The 15,268-nt window shown below is 44.6% G+C and overlaps 1 protein-coding gene across 1 annotated transcript in view; it reads left to right on the forward strand.

The window, feature by feature from the left end:
* Window positions 1-1,622: 1,622 nt before the first annotated feature.
* LOC115481707 (roundabout homolog 3-like) overlaps window positions 1,623-15,268 on the forward strand; it is a 163,295-nt gene continuing 149,649 nt past the window's right edge. The window contains exon 1 of the mRNA XM_030221044.1: window positions 1,623-1,627. The gene's annotated coding sequence lies outside the window, so the exon portion shown is untranslated. The remainder of the gene's footprint in view (window positions 1,628-15,268) is intronic.

Here is a 15,268-nt window from a genome sequence, read left to right on the forward strand (position 1 = left end):
GCACTGTCTTATGGAATAGCACGCAGCCAGATGTGAGTACAAATTCTAATGGGTTCCAAAAAATTTCAGTAAATGGTTACCACTCAATTGCTGATAGTTGAAAACTTGTTATTCAATTAATTTACACGTGCATCTCCATATATAGAATCCAGGGGCATGTGAGTTCTCATTGTGGGATCTCATTGTTAAAAGGCAATTTTTAAACAGAATCTATGGCATCTTTGTCTAAGAAGATTCAAAATGGTGTCATTTTGAAATGAAGGAGTCATTATTACTATTAGTAGTTGTTCAACATGTAATATTTTAGTAAGATTTTTATGTAAGATTTCGATTGGGTGACCAAACAGTTGGATGTGGTATACTTGGATTTCAGCAAAGCCTTTAACATGGTTCCTCACAGGTGACTGATAAATAAATTGAGTGCCCTCGGTATGGGACCTAGAGTAATGGATTGGGTTAAAAATTGGTTGACTGTTAGGAGACAGAGGGTAGTGGTAAATGGAGCTTGCTCTGAAGAAAAGGATGTCGTCAGTGGAGTACCGCAGGGATCGGTACAAGGGCCAGCTCTTTTTAATGTCTTTCTGAGCGATATTGCGGAGGGGCTGTCTGATAAGGTTTGTCTCTTAGCGGATGATACTAAACTCTGCAACAGGGTGGACACCCTGGAGGATGTGAATGACATGAGGAAGGAACTAGCGAAGCTAGAGAAATGGACTGATATTTGGCAACTAAGGTTTAATCCCAAAAAATGCAGGGTCATGCACTTGGGTCGTAAAAATCTGAGGGAATGGTACAGTTATAGGGGGTGAAGTGCTTCAGTGTGCGAAGGAAGAGCGGGGCCTGGGGGTGATTGTGTCTGATGACCTTAAAGCTTTCAAACAGGTAGAAAAAGTGACGGCGAAAGCCAGAAGGATGCTTGGGTGCGTAAAGAGAGGCATGACCAGCAGGAAAAGGAGATGATGGTGCTGTTGTATAAGTCTCTGGTGAGGCCCCATTTGGAGTACTGCGTGCAGTTCTGGAGACCGCACCTACGGAAAGATATAAACAGGATGGAGTCGGTCCAGAGGGCGGCTACGAAATTAGTAAACGGTCTTGAATGCAAAAATTATAGGGACAGGCTTATGAACCTCAACATGTATACGCTGGAAGAGAGGAGGGAGAGAGGAGACATGATAGAAATGTTTAAATATCTTAAGGGCATTTATGCACAGGAAGAAAGTCTTTTTCAAATGAAGGACAGCTCTGTAATGAGGGGGCATATGAGAGGGAATAGGCTTAGGAGTAACCTAAGGAAGTATTATTTCACAGAAAGGGTGGTGGAGGTGTGGAATGGCCTCCTGGTGGAGGTGGTGGAATCGAGGACTGTACCAGAATTTAAAAAGGCATGGGATAAGCATGTGGAATCGCTTAGGAACAGGTAGAATTGGGGGCTACAGAGGATGGACAGACTGGATGGGTCATTTGGCCTTTATCTGCCATCATGTTTCTATGTGACAATGTTTTGAGGAATAAAAAAGTTTTTAAGGTGGTGAGTAAGCTATGTTTTCTGATTCTCATCTTACAGATTATTTTGCTTTTAGATGCCCTATGGTGAAACCCAGTACTGAGTAGAAGACTTGAAGATGTTGTGAGGATATTCAAGTTTGATATACAGTGACTCTGGCTACACGGTTTTGCAAAAGAAGTTTTGAATGGGTTTTTGACTTTTGGAATTTTTTTCATGTGTGATGATGATTTGAAATTCTGCCTCAGATTCAGTAGTGGCAAAATAAAGTTTTGAGTACATGTTTTCCCTTATCTAAATTTTGGTATAGTTCTTGAAGTGTTATTAGGACATTAGAAGTGAATATTTTAGGACATTTGACTAGTTTGGGATAACACGAGGCTCATTTTCGAAACAGAAAAACATCCAAAAACCAGCACAAAGCAGCAGATGGATGTTTTTTTTTCCTCAAAACCATCCAAATTGCTATTTTGAAAACTTATTTAAAGATGTTTTTCTATGCAGTTCGTCTAAATCTCAAGGGGGCATGTTTGAGGCGTGTTTTGGACAAGATTAGGGCAGGTTTACGATTTGGACATTTTCCTGCAATAATGGAACACTGTAAAAACGTCCAGGGGCAAAAAATAGGACATGTTTGGATAGACCTGTTTCAATAATTACTAAGTGCCAAAAAGGTGGCCAAACTGACCAGATGACCACTGGAGGGATTAAGGCATGACTCCCCCTTAATCCCCCAGTGGTCACTGACCCCCTCCCACCCCCCATAAGAGGTGAAAGTGACAGTACAAACCAGGCTCTATGATAGCTGCAGATATAAATAGAGCAGAAAAAACACGTTAAGTATTATTCTATAAATGATGCTGAAAGTTAGGCAATGCCAGAATCGGCGCCTAACTAGATGTGAGGATTTACATGAAGTAAATCCTGGTGTAAATCTTCATGTTTAAATTAGGCGTGGATCCCCTTTATTCTATAACAGCATGCATAAATTGTAGGAACGCCCCTGCTCCGTCCCTGACCCTCCCATAGCCGTACCCCCTTTTTGGAGCTGCGCCTAAAATTTGCACAAATTCCCACTACTAAAATTGCATGTGTAAATGTCAATTAATGCCAATTATTGCTGATAACTGATTATTAGCACCCAGGTATCAGTGCCAATTGGCTCATTATTCAGTTAAATTGCACTTGCAAATTGGGTGTGCACCCAAATTTGCAAACACAATTTTAAGCATCATTTATAAAATTTCGGGGATAACGGCTATTCCTTTTAGAGCAGCAAGCAGGTCCTTAGAGCAGCCTAGTGGATGGTGCAATGTACTGTGGGGAAAGGGACCCAGGCTCATATCTTACCAGTGGTATAGCCACAGGTGGGCCTAGGTGGGCTATGGCCCACCCACTTAGGGCTCAGGCCCACCCAACAGCAGCACACGTTTAGCGGTAGCTGGTGTAGATCCCAAGCTCTGCCAGCTGAAGACCTCCCCCTGATGGTGCCAGAAATGCTTCTCTCCGCATCAGCAGTCTGAGCTTCCTAAGCTGCTGATACCGGCACCTGCACATGCTCAGTTTTCAGTGCAAGTCTGCTGCAGTCTGCCAATGTGGAGAGCAGCGTTGTCCCACCAGCTGAGATTTTTAAGTTGTGGGTGGGGGGTGGGGAGAACAGTTGGTGGCCATCCACTTCTTGTCTAAGCCCAACCAAAATTTGCTGTATGGCTACGCCCCTTTATCCCGCTCTAACTGGCACACCCCCAAACCCCCCCAAATACCTACTGTACCCACATATAGGTGACACCTACAGCCATAAGGGCTCTTGTAGTGGTGTACTGTTGGGTACAGTAGATTTCTGGTGGGTTTTGGAGGGCTCCCCATACAATATAAGGGGGTAATGGTGAGATGTGCACCTGGGACCTTTTATGCGAAGTTCACTCTAGTGCCCCCTAGGCTGCTCCTCTGCTCAGTTGGGATGTCTGTGTGGCCAGTCTAGTAAGACTGCCGGCCCCTAGACATCCTAATGGCTTGTTTCTGTGCGTTTTTCCCTTGGACATTTTTTGTTCGAAAATGGCCCTTAAAGAAAGACGCACTGAGCACAAAAACATCTAAAATAGAGTGATTTTCAAACCAAAAAGATAGACTTTTTCTGGTTTGAAAATGACCATGTTCGGCTCTAGGTTTTTTGACGTTGTTTGCAAAATTTCCAAAATTCGATTTGGGCGTCATATCGAAAATGCCCCTCCACATATATTACCCCTTACTTTTTCGTAAAGCAAAATTTGGCCATGCTATGGCTGGTATGGAGATAATGTTTTGCTTTGTCTTTCATGGCAAACATAGTTTAATGAAATGATAATACATAGAAATAAAAGAGAGGAGAATAAGGAAGATGTTGCCACAAAATGTATTAAGTATCATTTAATTTTCCTTCCTTTTCTTTTGTTTTATTTTTTTGATTACCTTTAAAGTAGACTAGCACAGCAACCCCACTACATAATGAAATGAGGCTGATATTTTAAACATTACCTGGTATGATAACAAGTACAAGTGCATCATTCTCGTCAAATGAGCTATTACATCATAAATATTATAACATTACATTATAAACATCTTTCTTTTACAAGTGTAAGAGCAGGGGGAAATTCAGTGACAGGGAATATTCTGGTTTACCCTTTTTCATCATTTCTTCCAATAACACATGGGACTGTGCACTCATCAGATCAAAAAGATGTGACATTTATGCCGGAAACTATTAATGGTTCATTGACATAAGCTGTGCAGGCTGGCATGCTGCTAAGGTAACCAGACATGGGATCTGCCCACACAGCCATGTGCTACTGCTGGGATGAAAAGACTTCTCATCTGGGACCCCAGGACACCACATTAACAGCAAGCCTGGAGCAAACTGTCCACAGCCAGAGAAATATAGATGAAGGAATCAGAGAAAGATAAAAGACAGAGAAGAAAATTAAGGAAAAGAAAATACAAAGGTGTGCTAACATTTTTAGCATGTGCTAAATATTAGAGATGCCCGTGTACTCCTATGGCTGTCTCTAGCGTTTAACGCATGCTAAAAACGCTAGCGCACCTTTATAAAAGACCACCTAAGTCGTATCTAAGGGGTAGATTCAGTAAAGGGCATCTAAAGTGCATTTTCATGCCTAACTTTAAGCGTGAGCATTTGTATCAAAAGCTGGCATAAGTGCTGGCGCCTAACTACTGGCATTTAGGCAAGTAAAACTGCACCTAAATACTGGGCACACCCCAGACCCACCCATGCCCCTTCCCCTTTTGGAGTTGTGCGTTATAAAAATTAGGCTGTTTATAGAATAGGGATGCAGATCGTTTACTACTAATTAATGCTTGTTAAGGCCACTTATTGATAGTTATTAGATTAAATTTCAAACTTATAACCTGCTTTAACCTCACAGTTCTAAGCGGGTTACAGAAATCAAGCGGCCAGAACAAGCTCTGGGAATTACATAAACTCTAAATAAATACAAACATAATGGAAGTTTTAACCTTCCATCTAAATGTCAAGTACTGCTGAGAGACTGAGAAAAAAGCAGAAAAGTTCTTCCAAACCCTTGCTGTTTGAAAAGCCAATAATTTTTCAAAGATCTTTAAACGCTTTTTCCCTTAACACGGTAGCATGAGTAACATAGTAAATGATAGCAGATAAAGACCTGTATGGTCCATCCAATCTGCCCAACAAGATAAACTCATTTTACATGGTATGCAATACTTTATATGTATTTAACTAAGGGGAAAATCAAATCGTGTGAAAATACCAAGCCTTCTAACCCTAGAACTAACGAAACAAAGAAGAGACAGAAAATAATCTGGAACCAAGCCCTGTAATATTTTAAACAAAAACAAACATGTTTAAAGATGTCTGGCCTGATGGACAACCAATGTAACCTAACTTAGGGCCCCTTTTACCAAACTGCGCTGGCGTCGGTGTGTGTTTTTCACTTGCGCCGAGGCCCCTGTTTACCGTAGCAGGTAAAAGGGAACTTTTTCTTTCCTGCAGGAAATGGCTGTGCAGTACGTAACTAATACCAAAAATCCTTCAGTCTCTGGTATATAATATATAATAATAAATATCCAAACCAGAACACAAAGTTACCAAAACTCAAAATTATTCAAACACAAATTCACAACAAGGGCTACCAGAGGAGTATTAGTATATATTTCAATTTTTTTAATGAATACTCATAGTAACATAGTAGATGACTGCAGAAAAAGACCTGCACGGTCCAACCAGTCTGCCCAACAAGATAACTCATATGGAGGCATATTTTCAAAGCACTTTGGGAGGCTAAGTTCCATAGGTTTCTATGGAACTTTGGGAGGCTAAGTGCTTTGAAAATGAGCCCCATGTGCTACTTTTTGTGTATACCCTACTTTGATTTGTACCTGTGCTCTTCAGGGCACAGACCGTATAAGTCTGCCCAGCACTATCCCCGCCTCCCAACCACCAGCTCTGGCTAAGACCGTATAAGTCTGCCCAGCACTATCCCCGCCTCCCAACCACCAGCTCTGGCTAAGACCGTATAAGTCTGCCCAGCACTATCCCTGCCTCCCACCACCGGCTCTGGCACAGACCGTATAAGTCTGCCCAGCACTATCCCCACCTCCCAACCACCAGCCCCGCCTCCCACCACCAGCTCTGGCACAGACCGTATAAGTCTGCCCAGCACTATCCCCGCCTCCCAACCACCAGCTCTGGCTAAGACCGTATAAGTCTGCCCAGCACTATCCCTGCCTCCCACCACCGGCTCTGGCACAGACCGTATAAGTCTGCCCAGCACTATCCCCACCTCCCAACCACCAGCCCCGCCTCCCACCACCAGCTCTGGCACAGAAAATATAAGTCTGCCCAGCACTATCCCTGCCTCCCAACCACCAGTCCTGCTTCCCACCACCGGCTCTGGCACAGACCGTATAAGTCTGCCCAGCACTATCCCTGCCTCCCAACCACCAGCCCTGCCTCCCAATCTTGACTAAGCTCCTGAGGATCCATTCCTTCCGCACAGGATTCCTTTATGCTTATCCCACGCATGTTTGAATTCCGTTACCGTTTTCATTTCCACCACCTCCCGCGGGAGAGCATTCCAAGCATCCACTACTCTCTCCGTGAAAAAGTACTTCCTAACTCTCAGAATTTCCACTCATTACTGCAAGTGATAATATCACTGCCTGGTGGTTCAGCACTTCGTTCATCGGGTAATTCTTTTTATATATTTTTTTGTGCTGGTCAGGTGATATTAATCCTCAATTCACGTGCTATTAAATGTGATATATATATATATATATATATATATATATATATATATATATAACCAATAGCCAATGCTGCTAATGTAGTCAATAAATCCACATGCACTTATCTTGTGATCCATGAATGCTCCATCTTGTTGAGTCAAAAAATGTTCAATAGCCTCCCCCTAAAAAGACGCCCGACGCCGCGGGTTTCAAAAACATTTCTTAAGGGACTCGAGTTTGAAGGCATTAACTGGCAGCGTTATCGTACTGCTGCTGACTTCCGTCCGTCCTTATCTCGACCTCATTTCAGTGCTGTAGTTTAGAAGGCAACTTATAATGGCGCTCTCTTTTATACGTAGGTCTCCACCGGAAGTCTATTTCCTCATTATGACGTCACTTTGAGTTTAGCCAGTAAGTAAAGCACTTGCCATGTGGTCATTTAGGGGGGGAGCCCTTACCACCCATTGAGGTGGCGGTAAGGCTCCTGCGCTAACCTGGCAGTAACTGGGCAGCGCACAACACTACCCGATTACCGCTGGGTACATTCCGGCGCTAGAAAAATAAATATTTGTATTTATTTATTAGGATTTATTTACACCTCTTTGAAGGAATTCACTCAAGGCGAGCACTCTACCAAAACCCTCATCCACACCCTTGTCACCTCTCGTTTAGACTACTGCAATCTGCTTCTTGCTGGTCTCCCACTTAGTCACCTCTCCCCTCTCCAGTCGGTTCAAAACTCTGCTGCCCGTCTCATCTTCCGCCAGGGTCGCTTTACTCATACTACCCCTCTCTTCAAGACCTTTCACTGGCTCCCTATCCGTTTTCGCATCCTGTTCAAACTTCTTCTACTAACCTATAAATGTACTCACTCTGCTGCTCCCCAGTATCTTCTCCACACTCGTCCTTCCCTACACCCCTTCCCGTGCACTCCGCTCCATGGATAAATCCTTCTTATCTGTTCCCTTCTCCACTACTGCCAACTCCAGACTTCGCGCCTTCTGTCTCGCTGCACCCTACGCCTGGAATAAACTTCCTGAGCCCCTACGTCTTGCCCCATCCTTGGCCACCTTTAAATCTAGACTGAAAGCCCACCTCTTTAACATTGCTTTTGACTCGTAACCACTCGCCTCCACCTACCCTCCTCTCTTCCTTCCCTGTCTTTCTTCTATGTTTGTGCAGCGCTGCGTATGCCTTGTAGCGCTATAGAAATGCTAAATAGTAGTAGTAGTAGTAGTACATTAAGAATAGATCAAACATGAACAATAGGCAATTACAGCAGTAAAAATATTCAAATATAAAGTTTGACGTGGAGGGGCATAATCGAACGCGAATGCCTATCTCCATGGGCGTCTATGTCCGAAAGTGGGTACATGAAAAGGCAGGACAGACCATATTTTCGTAAAAATGGACGTTTTTCAGCTGGGCGTTTGTTTTTTTTTAGCGATAATGGAAACTAAAAACGCCCAGCTCAAAAACGTCCTAATCCGAGCCATTTGGTCGTGGGAGGGGCCAGGATTCGTAGTACACTCGCCCCCCTGACATGCCAGGACACCAACTGGACACCCTAGAGGTCAGTGCGGTGGACTTCAGACAACGCTCCCACATGCATAGCTCCCTTACCATGGGTGCCGAGCCCCCAACCCCCCCCCCCCAAACCCCACTACCCACAAATGTACAACACTACCATAGCTCTAAGGGGTGAAGAAGGCACCTACATGTGGGTACAGTGGGGTTTGGAGGCCTCCCATTTACCAGCACAAGTGTTACAGGTAGGGGGGATGGGCCTGGGTCCGCCTGCCTGAAGTGCACTGCGGTACCCACTAAAAGTGCTCCAGGGACCTGCATACACGCAGGCCTCTAGGACTTGTTGCTGCTGTATAACCTGGGCACACCAGTTGACACCTGAAGACTAATCTGTCCGAAAACGTCCTTTATTGAAATAAGCACATTTACTCACAGTTAACTGCAGATCAGAGGTTGTGCCCCACTGGCAAAGAGTCTCCCTGGTACTGAGATTAGCAGTAGGTCAGAGCTGACAGAATGCTGTACAATGCCCTCTTTCAGCAACATTCAAGGTAAGAACTAAGTTCTGTAACGTGGCTAACATGTGAAAGGGAGCTAAAACTGGCTTACAAAAATGGCCACTACCTCATGGACTACCGGAAACAAAACTGGACACACTCTGACCCATTTAGCAGGGGGAAAAGCACCATGGGAGTAGAGCCTACCAACTACCAACATCGTGAGCATTTGCCACAAGCTACTTGAATCACGGAGCCCAATACCCTACACCCACCACAATGCATTGCTGATGTGATTCTGCAGTGCGCATATCAGAAAAGGTGTCACACTCACCTGAGAGCCACATCAGAACCAGGGAAAGGCTGTCACAGGATAGAACACATTCTGCTGTCATGGAGGTGGGTACGGCATTTGAGGCTGGCATACAGGCTGGAAAAAAAGTTTTTAAAGTGGTTTTTTTTTGGTGGGAGGGGGTTAGTGACCACTGGGGGAGTCCAGGGAGGTCATCCCCGATTCCCTCCAGTGGTCATCTGGTCAGTTGGGGCACTTTTTTGGGACTTGTTCGTGAAAAAAAAAGGGTCCAAAAAAAGTGACCCAAAATCGCGGTAAAAACGCCTTTGTTTTTTCGATTATCAGCTAAAGACGCCCATCTCTCCTCGGCCGATAACCACGCCCCAATTCCGCCTTCACCACGCCTCCGACATGCCCCCGTCAACTTTACCAGTTTCCGCGACAGATTGCAGTTGGAAACGCCCAAAATTGGCTTTCGATTATACGGATTTGGGCGCCCACAGGAGAAAGATGCCCATCTCCCGATTTGGGTCGCAATATAGGCGTTTTTCTCTTTCGATTATAAGCAGGATAGTATACTACTTACAATGTCAACACAATACATAATAGAACATTTTAACTGATAGTGAAGGGTAAAGCAAAGATGTAACATATAGACAGGTACTGTAAGAGAGTAAGAAGAGTTAGAAAGTAAGGTGACTGATTTAAAGAAAGTTGCACATGAGGTCAGAGATATGGTTAAATATTATCTCAGCTAGGGTAGGAGTGGATAAACATGTCCAGCTGCAGTATGTGCAGCCCGAGTCACTCCTTGTGTGTTTAAGTGAGACTAACAAGTTAGTTACTTCTTCCGTTAAAGGCCTGGTTGAAGAGCCAAGCTTTCACCTGCTTCCTGAAGTAGAGATAGTCTCGTGTTAAGCAGAGCCTTTCAGGCAGTGCATTCCAGAGTGTGGGGGCTACTCTGAGAAGGCTCTCTTGCAGGTATCACTAACCACACCCTCTCCAAATGTAATGCCTTTTGGAGGGGGTGTGGTTAGTGATACTCCTTGAGAGGACCTTAGTGTCCTTGGTGGTGTGTGGAGGATCATCCTATTCTTCAGGTACCCGGGGCCATTTCCTTTCAGAGCCTTGAAGATCAGACATAAGAGATTTAAATTTAGCCCTGTATTGTACTGGTAGCCAATGAAGTTTTTGCAAAAATGGTGTGATGTGGTCACGTCACTTGCAACCTTCTGTGAGTCTTGCTGCTGCATTCTGAATCAACTGGAGCTGGTGCAGGCCCTTTGTAGTCAGACCATTGTATAGTGCATTGCAGTAATCCAGTCTAGATGTTATCATGGCATGCACAACTTGAAGGTTGCTTGGATTTGGGGAATCAGAGTAACTGTTGAATCTGACTGTATTCCAAGGTTCCTGACTTGTGATTTGAGAGAGAGTTCATAATTCCCAAAAGGGATTTTGATGTCAGGTATGTATCCACTTGTGTCAGGGACCCAGAGAAGCTCGGTTTTACTTGGGTTCAGGCAAAATTTGTTGTGTTTAGCTCATTCTTGAATTGATGTTAGGTAATCAGTTTATTCAAGCCTGTAGGTAAGTCAGGTTCAATGGGTTATGAGTAGCTGCACATCATCCACATAGATGTAGAACTGAGTGTTCGTTGACCAAATCAGCTCAGCTAGTGGCTTGAGGTACCACTATCAGAAGAGGACTGCCCACTCCAACGAGTGATGTAGGGGAATACCTAGATGTGACAAGACACACTGAGGATCTCCTGCCAACAGACAGATCATGGTCATCTTTCACACTACCCACTAATGACATGGTCAGAAATTTTGTGAATAGATATGCCAAATCCCAATGTGTACTAGATGCTTGTCCTTATTTCTTACTGAAGAAGGCCTCGGATACATTCATACATAGTCTAACAAAGTACATCACCTTTTTGTTTTGCTGGGGCCAATTCCCAAAAGAGAAGGGAGGTATTGTCCTAACCCCCATTCCTAAAAACAGGAAGGTCACGCGGGATGTAATATCCAATTATAGACCTGTTGCCTCTGTCCCCTTACTTACCAAGGTGATGGAAGGCATAGCTGCAAAACAACTCACGGACAATATGATACATTTTTCAATATTGCGAAGTTCTCAATCGAGCTTCCACCCTAGCCACAGTATAGTTCTAACATCATTGGTAACAGAGCTGAGAAAGGAGGTCAGCAAGGGCAGGAGGGTCATGATCCTCCAGTTCGACATGTCCTTAGCATTTGACTTGGTGAAACGTGGTCTGTTACTTAACATGCTAGACAACCTAGGTATAGGGGGCATGGTACTATCCTGGTTTGAGGGATTCCTGAGTGACTGATCCTACAAGGTGAAGATGTCCAGATCTCTATCTTCAGAATGGACCCTAGAATGTGGGTTGCCTCAAGGTTGCCCCATCTTGCCATCTCTATTTAATATTCTGATGCCCCCCCCCCCCCCCCAGGCCACAAACTGGAAGAGAGTGTTTTTAATACATACATCTATACAGGTGATGTAATCATATGCATCTCCTTTGTTAAAGACATCCAAGATGTGATAGGAGACATTAAATGAGTGCTTGATCTGATGGAATCCTGGGCCATAGCTTTTAAGCTAAAACTTAACAGAGAAAAGACGAAGTTCATGACAATAACCAGCCCACTAATACCAATAGTATGTAACAAATTTTCTATTGATCGAACAGAATATTCTTTAGACACAAACATCAAAGTGCTAGGAATACTACTCGACCAGCACTTAATGTTAGAACTGCAAGTGCAGCCCTAATGTCAAAAATATTCAGTTTTTGACAACTGAATAACTGAGTTTTTGACAACTGAGACAACTAAGAACCTACTTCTCAAAAAGCACCTTTCGCATCCTGGTCCAAAGTTTTGTTCTGTCCCAGATAGACTACTGTAATGCGGTATATGTGGGATGCAGGGAATACATCTTCAAAAAGCTACAAACAGTACAAAATGCCTGCGTATATCCAGATACAACCATGCTACACCACTGTTGCAATCCCTGCACCAGTTACCCATAAGAGCGAAAGTGGTTTTCAAAGTCTGTACTTTCATACACCACGTTGTTTTTGGAACTGCACCGAGCTATATGATGTCATTGGTAGAGCTACCATCACCGGCTTTCTATATAACACAGCCAAATGGTGGAATACATTGACCAAAGACATACGACACGACACCTGCTACAAAACTTTTCAGAAACTAAAAACATTTTTGGATAAAGGTGAGCCGGTCGATATTATTGTGTATCTGGATTTTCAAAAGGCATTTGACAAAGCACCTCATAAAAAAACTCCGTAGGAAATTGGAAAGTCATAGGATACGAGGTAGTGTTCTGTTGTGGATTAAAAACTGGTTAAAGGATAGAAAACAGAGAGTAGGGTTAGATGGTCAGTATTCTCATTGGAGAAGGGTAGGTAGTGGGGTTCCGCAGGGGTCTGTGCTAGGATAGCGGCTTTTTAACATATTTATAAATCATCTAGATATAGGAATAATTAGTGAGGTAATTAAATTTGCCAACAACACAGTTATTCAAAGTTGTTAAATCACAAGAGGATTGTAAAATATTGCAAGATGACCTTACGAGACTGGGAGACTAGCAGGGGCATTTTTGAAAGAGAAGGGCGCCCATCTTCTGACACAAATCGTGAGATGGGCGTTCTCTCAGGGTCGCCCAAATCGGCATAATCGAAAGCCGATTTTGGGCATCCTCAACTGCTTTCCGTTGCGGGGACGACCAAAGTTCCCATGGGCGTGTCGGCAGCGTACCGAAGGAGGGACGAGGGCGTGCTTAAGAGATGGGCGTCCTCGGCTGATAATGGAAAAAAAAGGGCGTCCCTGATGAGCATTTGGCCGACTTTACTTGGTCCATTTTTTTCATGACCAAGCCTCAAAAAGGTGCGTGAACTGACCAGATGACTACCGGAGGGAATCGGGGATGACCTCCCCTGACTCCCCCAGTGGTGACTAACCCCCTCCCACCCTGAATAAAACAACGCTAAAAACTTTTTTTTGCCAGCCTGAAATGTCATACTCAGGTCCATGTAGCAGTATGCAGGTCCCTGGGAGGGGAGGTATGTGTGTGTCAGCGAAGGCATAGCGAAGGCGTGGACGTCCTTCATTCAAACATTTTGGACGTCCTGAACTGCCTCCCCCCCACGGGGACGGCCAAATTTCAAAGGAGTGGAGTGGAGGAGTGGCCTAGTGGTTAGAGCACTGGTCTTGCAATCCAGAGGTGGCCAAATCCCAGTTCTGCTACTTGTAATCCAAATAAACATCACGTTTTGGACATCCTCAACTGCCGTTGCAGGGACAAAGGATGTCCTCAACTGCCAACGTCCTTCACCCATACTAAAAAAAAAAAAAAGACGTCCCTGACAAGCACTTTTACGTTTTCACCTGAACTTGTATTTTTCTAAGGTTGTAGATGGCAATTTATTTAAGGTTGTAGACAGCTATTATACACACAGCTTGTCTGCATGTATGTATGAAGCCATCTTTGGCATGCGCAGAGCAGCCAAGCATTATCGTGTGCAAATGAGCAACTCATTTGAATGCGATTTCCTTCATGCCCGTTCCTTTCCGAATCGGTAAGGGAAGGGCTTTTTCCGTTCAGTTAGTGCATCAGTTAGTCCACTGCAGTGCCCCCTAGGGTGCCCGGTTGGTGTCCTGGCATTTCAGAGGGACCAGTGCACTATGAATGCTGGCTCCTCCCATGACCAAAGGGCTTGCATTTGGTCATTTCTGAGATGGGCGTCCTTAGTTTCCATTATCGCCGAAAATCAGAAATGACCAAGTCTAAGGACGACCATCTCTAGGGACGACCTAAATTTCAAGATTTGGGCGTCCCCGACCGTATTATCGAAATGAAAGATGGACACCCATCTTGTTTTGATAATACGGGTTTCCCCGCCCCTTCCCTGGGACGCCCTTAGAGATGGTCATCCCCATTCGATTATGCCCCTCCAGGCATCCAAATGGCAGATGATGTTTAATGTGAGCAAGTGCAAAGCGATGCATGTGGGAAAGAGGAACCCGAACTGTAGCTACGTGATGCAAGGTTCTATGTTGGGAGTTACTGACCAGGAAAAGGATCTAGGAGTCATCATTGATGATACTTTGAAACCCTATGTTCTGCTGCCCTAGGTGTGCATCTAGTCCACCTAGTCATACAGCCAGTCTTGTATTCAGTGTCTCCTTTTCTTTCTCTCCCACTCTCTTCCTTATCCTGTATTTCTCCTATCCATCCTGCATCTCTCCTCTCCAGTTTCCACCATCTATCTTCTTATTCCCCTCTGTGTCCATCATCCTCTTTCTGTCTCTTCTTATCCCTGTATACAACATTCCCTCTGACTGTCTGTCCCTATGCTCCCTTTAATTCATCATCATCCCACTGTCTCCATAGTCATCCATTCCTTGGTGGTCCAGCATGTCTCCTCTAGCCTCTCTACCAGAATCTCCTTTCCAAGTGCTCCAACCACCCCCTCCGTAATGAGGCTAGACCTTCAACCAACCCACCCCTCTCCCCGCCAATCAGTCACTGCTGCAATAAAAGAAAAAGGAAGTGCAGAGTCTGTTTGAGCCCATTTATGCTGAAGGGTCTACCACGTCCTGCCTCCTCTGAGGAAGACATCCAGTATTTGTGAGGGTGAGGCATGCATGGGACCAAGGTAGGCCCTATTCTTCCTTTTTCGTTTTGTCACTGCTGCAGGTCACAAGGTGATATGGCAGCAGTGGCTGGGGAAGGGTGATGCTGGACTGGAGCACTTGGAAGGGAGGTGGTGGATGTCAGGTGGAGGCAGCAGCAATGGTGCTGGCAAGGGACCAAGGCTGGAAGGATGATAGTCATCAGAGGTTTTGCTAATAGAGGTGTCCCTGAGTTCATCCGTCAGCATAAAACCAGCACTTACATTGGCTATTTTTTTCTGTCCTGCTTGTCACCAGTGTTTTACAGAAACCTGACCACCATTTGACAACGGATGCCACTGGCTGTTACTCCTCTGAATGCTGTTACGTTCAGGGTTTTTTTTTCATTTATATTACATTTGTACCCCGCGCTTTCCCACTCATGGCAGGCTCAATGCGGCTTACATATTATATACAGGTACTTATTTGTACCTGGGGCAATGGAGGGTTAAGTGACTTGCCC

This window comes from Microcaecilia unicolor, chromosome 12 (assembly GCF_901765095.1).
Source record: "Microcaecilia unicolor chromosome 12, aMicUni1.1, whole genome shotgun sequence".
Classification (NCBI taxonomy): Eukaryota; Metazoa; Chordata; class Amphibia; order Gymnophiona; family Siphonopidae; genus Microcaecilia; species Microcaecilia unicolor.